This window comes from Anabas testudineus, chromosome 5 (assembly GCF_900324465.2).
Source record: "Anabas testudineus chromosome 5, fAnaTes1.2, whole genome shotgun sequence".
Classification (NCBI taxonomy): domain Eukaryota; kingdom Metazoa; phylum Chordata; class Actinopteri; order Anabantiformes; family Anabantidae; genus Anabas; species Anabas testudineus.
The window spans coordinates 23596423-23608963 of record NC_046614.1 but is presented as its reverse complement, the minus strand read 5'-3'; positions in this window follow the sequence as shown (position 1 = coordinate 23608963).

The following is a 12541-nucleotide window of genomic DNA, read 5'->3' as shown; positions in this document are numbered from 1 at the left end:
GTCTATATTTTATAAATCAACTTTTCCATCATGTGTTTTTTCAATCAAGCAATATGATGCTATATCACTTATTTTATTTGCTAGTGCGATATGAATTATTACATATTGATGTCGCATATTAAATAAAATATAAGGACAAAAAAAATCAGCAGTTAATTAAAGGTTGAGTTTTTTGCTTATATTATAATAAATATTGTTTTTCTCAAACTTAAAGTGGGACATTAACAAAAACAACCTGTTTATTGTAATTGAGCAGGATGGCTTATCGAGGCAAACACACCCATCTCACCACGTCAAGAGACCTCAGGTAATGAGTCTGCTTTGATTTTATTATACCATCACTCTCGCTTCACCTCATTTTATCATGCTGAGACAGAAGGGGATACAAAGGAGGAAATATGAGTCCAGAGGGGTGAGATGACGAGAGATAGGGAGGATTGTAGTTAAGAGGAGCTGTGCACTTAAAACACTTAATTGTACTTGGTTTAGTAGCCTGAACTATATGTGCATCTCTATGAACCATGATGATGTATGGGTTCTGCTAGTTTTGTCAGATTTGCTTTAGACTAAAGGAAACAACGATGATACACTTTTGTTATTGTGATGTATTCTGCATAGATTTACATTATAATTTGTCATAATTAGACACAATAAGATATCCAGATACACATCACATATTAATACCAGACTTAACAGGGCAAAACCAAAGTAGAAGGTAATAAGAAAGGAGACGGAGGTCAGATGAATAAGAACAAAGACTGAATAGAAGATCTTTGTGTCGGACTCCACACAATGTGTTTCCTTAAGTGAAGAAAAGACCAGTAAAGATAAAGTCTCATTTATAAATACACCAGAATACAAGACAGACATTGTTTCTCATCATTTACACAATCTGTGAATGGATTCATGCTGCAGCCACTGAGCAGCTCCTTCATATTTTAATGCTTCAGTTAGACATGATGCAACGTGCATGCAATTCTGCAGAGAAGCAGCTTTCCCTGATTTCTAAGAATATATTCACCTAATGACTGATGGCCAAACCTGAAGACCAAGGGCTGTAGCTGTAGCTTTGAAGATTTCACATGCTTAGAGATTCTAATTTACCATATTTGATATAAGTCAACTGATTTACTTGTACATATTCAAAGAGGTGAGAGCTTAATTCATACTAATACTAATACTAATACTAATAGGTATGCAGCAAACTCTGTTGACTCTAACGAATAGTACTAATTTGAAAGGAAGAACAGGAAAGAAGCTGAGTTTGGCATGAGGATATCAAGGAGAGAGGTGGGAACGTGATGGCATACTCTATAAAATTATGATATTTGAAGTGCAGGTTATTACCAAGAAAAAAAAAAGAACCAGATTTAAAGAATAACGTTACCAGTGCACTACATTTCTCTTTGTTATGCCAATGACACGGATCTAGATTACACACTGGTGTCTGAAGACACGCCAAGAAGTACGAAAGTACAAAGAAGCCAGATTTCCATTCACACACATATGCACACACTCACACAGAAATTGTTGGCAGTCACTCATTTTGGCTTGGATCCTCTTAGAGGGGAGAAAATAAGCCAAACCTTTCATCTCAGTAAACATTTGCTATTTTAGAAGTCAGCTATTTGCATACTGTGCATGTTTGAGTGTGTGTGTGTGTGCGTGTGTGTTGGAGACCATATTGTGTCAGGAGGTTTAAGGAGAATGATATTCGGGGTGGAAAAGTTAATCCTAACCTCAACTGTATTAGTCACACGTCTTGCTTTTTACCCACAGACACACATGCAAACACAGAGTGCATTGCTCAGGTGAATCTTTGTTGCCCTCTCCTGATCAGCTCAGTGGCATTTTCACACATTTGCAGTCTGTCAGCAACAAGCTGCTCCAACTGGAAAGATAAACCACTTTTGCCTCTTCCTGTTCTATGACATCTTCATTGATGATGCTACAGCCTAAAATAAGCAAACTGCCATTAAGACTAAATTTAACCTATTTATAAGTACGTTTGCTGAAATATCCTCTCATTGTTTCTCACTATTTCGATCTAATACAGAAATCGTTTTCCTTTAGAAGGCAGAAGTTCTCTGCTACTGGAGCCAAGACCCATGAACTTATTCTTGTTTATCAAAAACAACATGTTGAATGAAACAAACTACAGAATCATAGGTTAAAACTGATCGATTGTTGGGTCAATACGGCACCTACACAATGGGTACAACTTACCCAGGAGCAGTGAGTTGTGGATCATTGGATCAAAAGCAGCAGGTGCTATGTTGAACCAACTGTGGGTCAGTTTAAACCCAGGATTTCAAAGAGCCCATGTTGTCAACGTTTGATCATGACAACAAGAAAAGATCTATTGTTTAAAACAAAACAAATGAAATCAGTAATTGTGATTTTGGTTATTTCATAAAAAGGAGGCTGAGCTGCTTCTGGCTATAACGAAACATTTTCTTTAAACTACAACTGCACAGAGACACATTACATTTACTCTAAGTGCTAAGGGATTGTTGCATTGGCATTATGCCCGACACATCTCCTCCTTCCAGCTGTGGTCTGTTCTGAGAGATAAATTGAGTTGCACAACAACCTCTGCTTGGGGACACATGTAATATCAAGTATTTAGCAAGACAGATCCTGTGTGATGCCAATAGATTCTCCTGTTTCGCCCTGTTTTGTTTTGGAATATCTATGTTTAAGGAAACTGTTTGAGCAAGGAAACCCACTCAGTCAATGAAACAGAAGAGATGATAAGACGCTAAAAGGGAATAGTCTGCTTGGCATCATGTTGCATAGTCAGGCACATAAAGACCACCCATCAGATCCAGTTCTTAGAGTCAAATTGCTCACATTGCTCACTGTCATTTAAAGTGTCAGTTTGTCAGTTTAATATAAATAAATGATCAAAAAAGTTATTGTATTATTCTTTGTGAAACTAAAATACCAACTGCATTTACCCCAAATGCATTTTAACAAGAGTCACTGCAGTAACGATAGTGATGAGTCACTTTATGCGTTAGCGATAGAGTCATTCTTTATGACAGCTATAAAATTACTGCCTAACAATACAAAGAGAAGATGGTGAAAGTGTCAGTCAATACAAACATCACAAGTGCAGAAAGAGTGAGCATGGGATGCCAGACTGATGACTAATTTAGGTGTAAATGCAGTAACAGAACTGTGCAGTAATTAAGCAGAGCTTAGAACACATAGCTGTAGGTAGTGATAACATAGAGGCCATTATTGTTGTACATAAATAAAAACACAACTGAAAAGGAAAGTGGCTGATGAATTAATCAGGTTGGACAGAAAGCATTCAAGCGTAACAAGTGAGACAGCTTCCTCCGTGGGTTTTTAAAAATTAAAACAATCCTAGCTCGACTTGGTCACTTAGCTGCCATATTAATCAGCACCACTGTTCGCTGCAAAGCACTTGTTGTGTTTTGACACCAGAGAAACTCTGAAATACATTCATTAACATGAGAGAGTGCCAGAATAAAAGCCAGATGAAAGTTTTTTACTTGCCTGTGACAAGATCAGCTGCATTACAATGATGCAGCATTGTTAGGGGGAGCAATAGATACACTATGTAGAGTTTAACACAATGTTTTAAACACATTTATGTACTGTATTTATTCTGTTGTAAGCCAAACAACTGTCAGACTTTGAGCCTTGCTCAAGTGCAGGGAGGAGCGAGCACTGGAGCTGCAGTACTCAAGACCAGGTTTGGTCTTAAGACCACTTTTTGAAGGTCTTGGTCTGGACTCAGATATTTGTTAACACTTCTAATGCAACTGTTAGTTTGACTCATTTGTAGTACTGGCTGTGACCCCACTTTACTCTCACTTAAGAGAAGCTGCGGCTGTGTGGAAGGAGACCACAGACTGTGGCTGTGTCATAAAATGTGGCTACGTAAACCAGGATGATCTTATCTGGCCCTGTGTGTTAAAAGGCCCCATCTCTGGTTTTGTGGTCACTCTTATGGCAGTGGCTTGGTCTTAGATTAGCTCGTCTTTCCTGCTGTACAACACTGACACATACGGCTCTTTTTAAACTTTAAAAAGCTTCTTTGGCCAATTCTGTCAAATCTCTCATGTTAATATGTTGAGATACTTTATCGATCCCCTCATCATATGTGTTCTATTTAAAATGAGCAACTTGAAAATGCATCATCATGCATTATAATAGCTCCTATGATGATATCACCTTCTGCAAAAACTAAATAAACGATGTGACAGAATTATCTCTAAATTACTTTGCTACTGAATTGAGTGAAAACTGCAAATGGGAAAGTTGTAATATGCCTTGGATAACAGCAGCAGTAATGCAGCTTAACTTTACATTTTAAAGCCTAAATATGTAAAACACAGATAAGCTCCTTTATACCAGAATGTTTTCTATATTAAGCTATTCAGCCTTTTAGATATTTACAATAATGACAACATGTTCTCATTCTGCATCACATGGACACTGAGAGCCGGTTCATAATTAACATTTAAAGTGAAAAGGAAAACAAAGAGCATTACAATGAATAGGTAAACTGTTTTTCACTGGTGTGGAGACCAAATGATCTAAAGATCCTCAGGCTCTCTCTCTCTTTCTTTCTATCTCTCTCACACACACACACACACACACACACACACACACACACACACACACACAATGTCATCTGTAGAAAACAGCAAAAAACTGAGTTATGACCCCATTAATGGCTCATACAGGCCAACACACACACACACACACACACACACACACACACAAATAATCTAACAGATGCACGCTGTGCACACACACACACACACACACACACACACACACACACACACACACACACACACACACACACACACACAGGCAAGGATAGGCTGGTTCAGGATGAAAATAATTCTTTTGTATGTTTAATTATCGCACCATCAAAATGCCACTACAGGGGGCATTCGTCTGTCAGTGGCATTAACTTATGTGTATATGTGTGTGTGTGTGTGTGCATCTGTTTTTGTATGGTTGTAGTTTTCCTGTGTTATCATTTGGCCTGGGGGTGCTGCACGCTGACAGATAAGAAAGCATTTCTCAATTCTCTTAGCCTTTAAATCCACTGTGCCCTCCCAGTGTTGTTGCTCTATAGGTGTGTAAAAATGATGGTATAGGTGATAACCTGGTTAGTGACTGGGTTTGCTACCATGGTAACAACAAAAAATGGAGAGGAGATTAGTTTTTGTCAGCACGAGTCATGTTGAAAACTCAACTTTCTCTCACAGACAACTCTGTTGTCTCATTGCTTTGCTGCGACGTACAGCATCTTGCTGTCGGAGTAGATGATTGCAGATGATTGAAGGCCGAGAGCCAGAGATTTATTGTTGGCCTTGATCAGTTACCATTTTTTCTTCGTGTTGACATATTCAATCTGATCACACTTACAGTTTATAGCTGTGCGACAAAAACAAAAAGATACACTCATGGCAACAATCAAAATTTGCTCAATTGTAAAAAGCCTTTGTAATCACAGAGTTAACACCAGCTTGGTATTTGAGAAATGAGAACAATATATATAAAAATACGTACATATATGTGCGTGTTTAAACTGGAGGATTAAATAAAAGAACCACTAAATAGCAGTAAGGAAGAAAAAAAGTGTGTGAGGCAAAGTCATCTTGGTTTTTTCCCCTTTATTTGCTCCCAGATGTTAGTAATTCTGGCTTGAAATAGTGTCCTCTAACTTCTTTTGTTTCACATCACTTCCCCTAGATGACGACAATCATCCGCTTCCTCTCAAGGCCTACAATAAGCAGGCGGCAACATCAATTAGCCCCCTTTTAGCACAGAGGCCATGGGGGACACTAACAATGTGGCTAGTGCTGGGAGATTAGTGCTTTTTCCAGCTTAGCTTTCTCAGTCAATTCTGTTGGAGAGATACTAACTGGATGCTAAAAGCCAGCTAGCCCCAAATGGCTGATCATATGAGGGTGATGCAAGGCCTATTACAGTAATCCAAATGCTGAGACTATTGTGGTCAGACAGCTAAGGGCAGACCATTAGAGAATATGCTTGGTGAAAAAAAAGGAAACCAAGAAAAGTTGGGAGCAAGGCCGGACCAGAATGAGTGAAATATAAAAAAGGACTGACTTACAAGAGGAGGAGTGGGCAGGCATGAAAGAAAACATGGGATTGGATAAAAGAAGGGAACTGAATAATGAAAGAAATGGGAAGCTGGGAGAAGATTGAAGAAAATTGCAGTAATGAGAAAAGAAAAACTGAACGAGAGATGTGAGAAGATAAAGGAAGAGACTGATAACAGAAATCTGGGTATCAGAGAAAGATTAAAGAGTAAGGGATGGGAAAAAGTGGTTGGGATGAGAAAAGATACAGAGAGACCACAGAGAACATAAAGACTTAGGTGATGGAGGAAAGATTAATGAAAAGGTTTTGTGATGAAAAAATAATGTGAAATAATGAAACGAGAGGAATAAAAACAACAAAGAGGAAAAAAGCAGGAAAGCACACATGAAAAGAAGAGGAGGCTTATTAGATAGAGCAAAAGGAAACATGATGCTAAGAAAAGACAGGATACTGAATGAAAGATGGAGATAAGACACTAAAGTTCAAATAAACTTCTTTAATGTTGCATTTTTTTTAAATATATATTTTCTCATCTCTTACTTATTATGATGCCTTTCTAAAATGCTCCTAAAAATAACTGTTTTCACATTTGATCAATTAAAATGTAGTGATTTTTTTTATTATTTGATAAATGTGGATGATTAATTATCCAATAATATATAATTATATTATATTAACATACTAGGAAAAATTAATAGGCCGTATTTGTTTCTTACTTTTGTGAATTTTGAGACATCATCTACTAGTATTAAACCTCCATAGTGTCATCCAACTTTGACCTGACTAATCCTAATTACCCTGCACGAAATTTCTCTACCAGTCAGGTCCAAAAAGTTAAAAAGTTACATAAAAAATACTTCCCACCACACTGCTGGTATGAGGTGTACCTATCAGTCTGTATAGTGTTTGCAATCTCAGTACAATAAGAAAATGTTTAACAATGTGATAAGTGACAAATAATTCATTGGATCACTGCGGTCTTCTGTCTTTCTAGGTTTTAACATTGTGACTTTGTAGGTTTTGCCTGTATATGAAGTTTGATGTTATCTGCATTGCTAAAAAAATCCATTAAAGTTTTTGTTGTTGTCCCTAATGGAAGCCCATAAACAGAAAACAACAAGGGGCCCAAGAGTTACACCTTGGGGAACACCACAGATGCATTGGGGCAAAAAGAAGCTATTCCACTGACGGTCAATGACAGCAGGAATCCTCTAAATGCTAGAGGTAGTGTGCTATTTATATGGTGTAGCAAAGTATGTGTGGAAAGGGCAATAGAAAAATATAGATTGTTTATAATTGCATTTCCTCCAAAATAATTTAGTAATTTGATTCCAAAAGATTCAAAACTATTCAGACAGATTATGCAGGGATACTGCTTAGAACTCCTGTTGGTTTTATATTGTACACTCAAACCCAAACCCATCACTATTTGTTCCAAAACTACTTTTCCCCAGAAGAGTATCAACATTTCACTCTGCCTTACCTGAATGCCAATGCCTTGTGGAGTTAGGCGAACACAACTGGTGACTTAGTGGTCTGAAGGTCACTTGGTATTTTACACTATTCCAAGGTAGGTTGCCATTAACAAGCTTAAAAAAAACAAACAAAACAAAAAAAAGTTACACAGAAACGAAAAACGAGAGACACAATTAAGCACAGGTGAGAAATACGTAATGCAATTAGTAGGAAAGGGGAGGAAAAGCAGTTGGATGGATGAAGAGAACATAACTATAAGAAACAGAAAGATAATGATAATTGTTTTAAACGGTTGAATAACGGCATATATCCTATAGAGAATTAAAGAAATGAAATAAGTATTTTCTAATATTTAATTTATTTTACACAGAGTTTATCAGAGGACAACAGTAAGAGCATGTATGAGCTCAGGCTTGTTCACTTGCACTTTTTGTGTCTGTGTGTGCACTCAGAGAGTCAGAAAGTGGCTTTTCCCATTCATCCAGACAAACACAGCCGCTCAACACTGTGTGACTAACACTGAATGGAGTGATGGAGGTAGCGAAAAGAGAACGAGATGCTTTTCTTGTCCGGATAAAAATATACGTTCCACTGATTAGACGGAGACAGATGTGAACAATCGGTGAGACGAATCGGGGGAAAATCTTCCCCGAGAGCTCTCTGTCTCTAACCACACACAAACACATCTTTTATATTTTTCACTTCCCACACAAGAATGGATACACACTGTGAAACACATAAAACCTTCTTTTTCCTCGTTTGCCTTTTCATTCTTTTACACACAATAACTCAATAACTGAATTTTGAAACAGTAAATCATTTTAAGGCTGCAACAGTTTAACCCACTCTGTTCTCATCAGTCTCTGGGATAGATACACAAAACAAGAGAAACCAATCTGAACATGTCCATAAGTCTTAAGTCTTTGTGATCAACGTCCTAGTTTTGCTTCACTTAACCAATAGAAAATAAGAAAGTTGACAACACTACAAATGCTGACTTGCCTGTGTAAAACAGACACTGAAGAAGTAGTAAAGAGATCATACAAGGGTAAAACTAATAAATTATTATCACACCGAAGAAATGTGCCTAAATATCTGATCTACAACATTCAGTTTATTGACTACAGAGTTATTGAAGTTTCTTTATGTTTGTCTTCAGGCACTCACACCACCTTTATTCAATGCTGTCAGTGCTGTCATTCACACTGTAGCTATATCAATAATGGACATTGGGCAGGTTTTTGAGGTGTCCCTCAACCCAACAGAAAGTGACCATCAGGTTCCTATGTTCTAGTCCAGTCACCCACTAGTTCCCCAAGAGGGTTAGATTCCATTCTGTCAAAATGCCGGAGGGCCGGCTGCTCCTCCAGACATCCTGTCGGACCTTAGGGAGAGTCTGTCACACGCCATAAAGAAACGTTCTGTCGGCTGCCATTTGGAGACCCCTAGTCTCGACACCACTTGATACCTGTACATTTTATACTGATGTGGGTTTGTGGAAAATAGTGATTAAATGACACATGCTGCATCTTCTTATAAAATTAAGTGTGCAACATTTTTAAATTAATCAAATCAAATTAAACAATTTGTGTGATGTAAACAATCACAAAACAACATATTTAAAAATGAATGAACCTGGTGGACTGCAACATTGCTTAATTAATAAGACGAAATTATACATAAAAACTGAGTAAATTAAGTTAGCATATGTTTGGTGAGGTGAACATTAGCATTTTAAATCTATTCATTAGGTCTCAGAACATAAATAAAGAGTGTAACTTAAATGTGCTGCCACTATCAACAACCTCTTCTGGTATCAGAAACACAGTTCTTGTCTAAAAAGCATCTACATATGTCTATGACGTAAGCATTTTCATATGTATTTTTGAGGAAGATATTGGAGAACTTCCAACACAGCAATGAAGTAGAACCATAAATTCAGCTTTACTCCAGAACTTCCTATAAAACATGTAAATAAGCTGTGTTAATTGTATTGACCCATAATTCAGTAACTGTGATTACACACATTTTAGTGTGTTTTGTGGATAAAGAGGTAAAACGTCAATCTGAGCCATAAAATGAAGGGTGAAGAGAGAGAGAAGATATGAATAACAGTGATCCCTCTTTCTTCAGAACCTAGTGTCATACATGATATAAATCTCCATTAGCCAGCTCTCTGAATGTATGACATGAAATCAGAGAGAATCAAAGGCCTGGGTCAGATAACAAGACAGACAGAGAGGGTAAATGAAAGAGTCAAGACAGAGGTGAAAGGAACTGAGCGTGAGACAAAAACAACACTTTGACTTCCTGAGTGAAATTTAAAAAGAAGTAAACACACAAAGAATTGTTTTTCAATACTGTTGTGTTTTAATTTTGTAGTTTGTTTTAGGTTTTTAACTATATAACCTGCTTTAGCAGCACCATCGTTTAAACTTTTATCTTAAACAGTTTAGGTATGTATTTGGTAGCATTTATGATCCAATGTACAATTTGGATTGTACAATTACAATTATGCCATAAAGTTTTGTTAACCAAAATTTAATTATGGTCAGTGTGAGAAGAAAAGACAAAATGGCAAGAGATCAAAAGTTACTAGAAATGAGACATATGAGTAATTAGAAAACCAAATGTCAGGCTCTGACCTCATCATTGTTATCAATTTGTAATGCTGGTGTATTTAACCCTTTCACTGTTATTTGCATATTACTGTGTGCGGCTGGTGCTAGTTTGCTAACGCCCACACCTGTGCCCTCCAGAGGCTGTGATTTAAAGTGAGCAGCACGCTACAGTGTCTCTTGAACACATGGTCGCTGGTTAGTGATAACTTTGAAATGAGACTAAATAAACTGACTTCAGTTATTGTTTCCTAAATGAGCAATGGTCATAATGAATAACTATACTTAACATTTTATATTGCTTCCCTTTCCTTTAGCGAGTTGGGTTGTAACAGTACATTAGAAATTAAAGATTATTGTACAGTTGCACGGTTCATCAAATCTGAACTAAAGTGGTCTGAGACAGAGAGACGGAGAGCAGAATTGAAAAGGACATTTTATTTTATCCGGCATGAAAGTAGAGGGTGTAAGCTAGTTAGGAACCTTGATCCGTTTGTAACATTTTCAAAGGCCTGGCTTTGAGCCAACTTTGACTGACAGAGAAAATCACTGACAAGACGACTGAGCCATGTTCATCTTGTCTTTTATCCTTCTCTCTTCTTTTATGAGTGATGTATTCTCTGTGTTATCTCTGGCTTTCTGTCTGTTGTCCATTTCAATATCTCCTTGCTGCTTTTCAAACATTGTAGTTTTTGCGTCTTTTAACTTCGTTTCTCAGTCTCTCTTTTCCTTTATTTCTTTTATTTTACCATTTCGCTTCCAAAACTCTGTATACATTTTGTAATATTGATAAATACACAGTATAAGTGCTATCAGCCGCAAGAATGGAAATATATAATTAAGTCATCTCTCCAAATAATTAGCAATTTGTTGCACATCATATTTCATTGTTATTCATCCAACTCAACCAGATCCTTTCTTGTAAATGATCAGAAATTATTTTTCTGAATATTTTAGTGGGAGCGGTAGAGGGAGAGCACCAACCTCTAGCTCTTCCATTGAACTGCTGAGTTCTTAGACACTTCTGACTAGCTTGATTCTACGCTTCCTACAAATAAAACTAAACATGGCTGTTTTAAATAAAGATACAAAGAAGAAAATTTTAATATTTTGAGGTCATAAAAGACAAATATATGCTTAAACAAATTCACTTCAAGCTCTTTATTGGGATAGTAGCATAGAAGAAAACATACTTAGTTCCATTAATTCCCCTGACTTTGGTGCACGCTGTGCTCAATGGAAAGTGCTTTCAATTTGCAGGAATTGTTCCTATGACATTTATTTAAATGTGCTTATTTTAGTCAAATAGAAGACAAATACATGACAATAGTATATTGAGCATATTGAAAAGAAGTGAAGTGTTTTTTTGAATACAGGTCATTATGGTTAATAATGATGATCACAAAGCTTTAACCGCACTATTTTACATTTGCAGTGAGTGATTTTTTTTTCTTTGTGGTATTTTTATACACAGTAAGTTAAGCTTTGTAAGCTTTGATATGTAACAGCCTTCTGTGCTTGCTCACAAAAATAAATTATTCAAAAAATTACGCTCGACACCTTTGTCTGCAGATTTTTTCCTGCTGTTTTGCAGTGTTTTAAAAGCAATGAGAGAGGGAGAGAGCGAGAGAGAAGACGAGGAGATATTAGTAAGCATGTATAGTTTTCTACCTCACTGCTTTCTCATTAGAGACACATTCTACACTTGCAAAAAGCCCTCAGGCTCCCACACACACACTCACACACACTCACACACACACACACACACTCAGAGGCTTATGCAAACACACTAAAATGGCCGAGACACAGACACACAATAACTCTCAGATCTTTTGTCGTTTTGTATATTTTCCTCTAATAAAGGAATGAGATGCCAGTAGTCAGACAGCCAGTGAAGGAGAACTGAAAGAAAAAAAACAGATATAAAGAGGAAAAGCGGAGAGCTCTATTCCTGTGTTGTCTCGGTGGGAGAACCCCAAAGTAGAAACTCATTAACTACTGCCTCTCCAAGAGCGATATTACAATTGGCGTGACTAAAAAGGCAAACAATTTAAATTGTTAATGCCCAGAAATCAGCCAGCGGGGAGGGTGAGGGGAAGGAGGGGGAACACACAGTGAGAGGAGACCAAGCAGGGGAAGACACTTGGTTGGTATAATAGTGTTCAGAGAGCAATCAAGAGAGCAACAGGGATCAAGAGTGAAGCCTGTTGACTGTTTTAATTCCAATTTTTGTTGACTTTAAAACTGTTAGATCTTGTAACACTAGAACTCACCACCGACAGATTATTCACACAATATCTGCCAAAATACAGGAACTCTGCAATCAG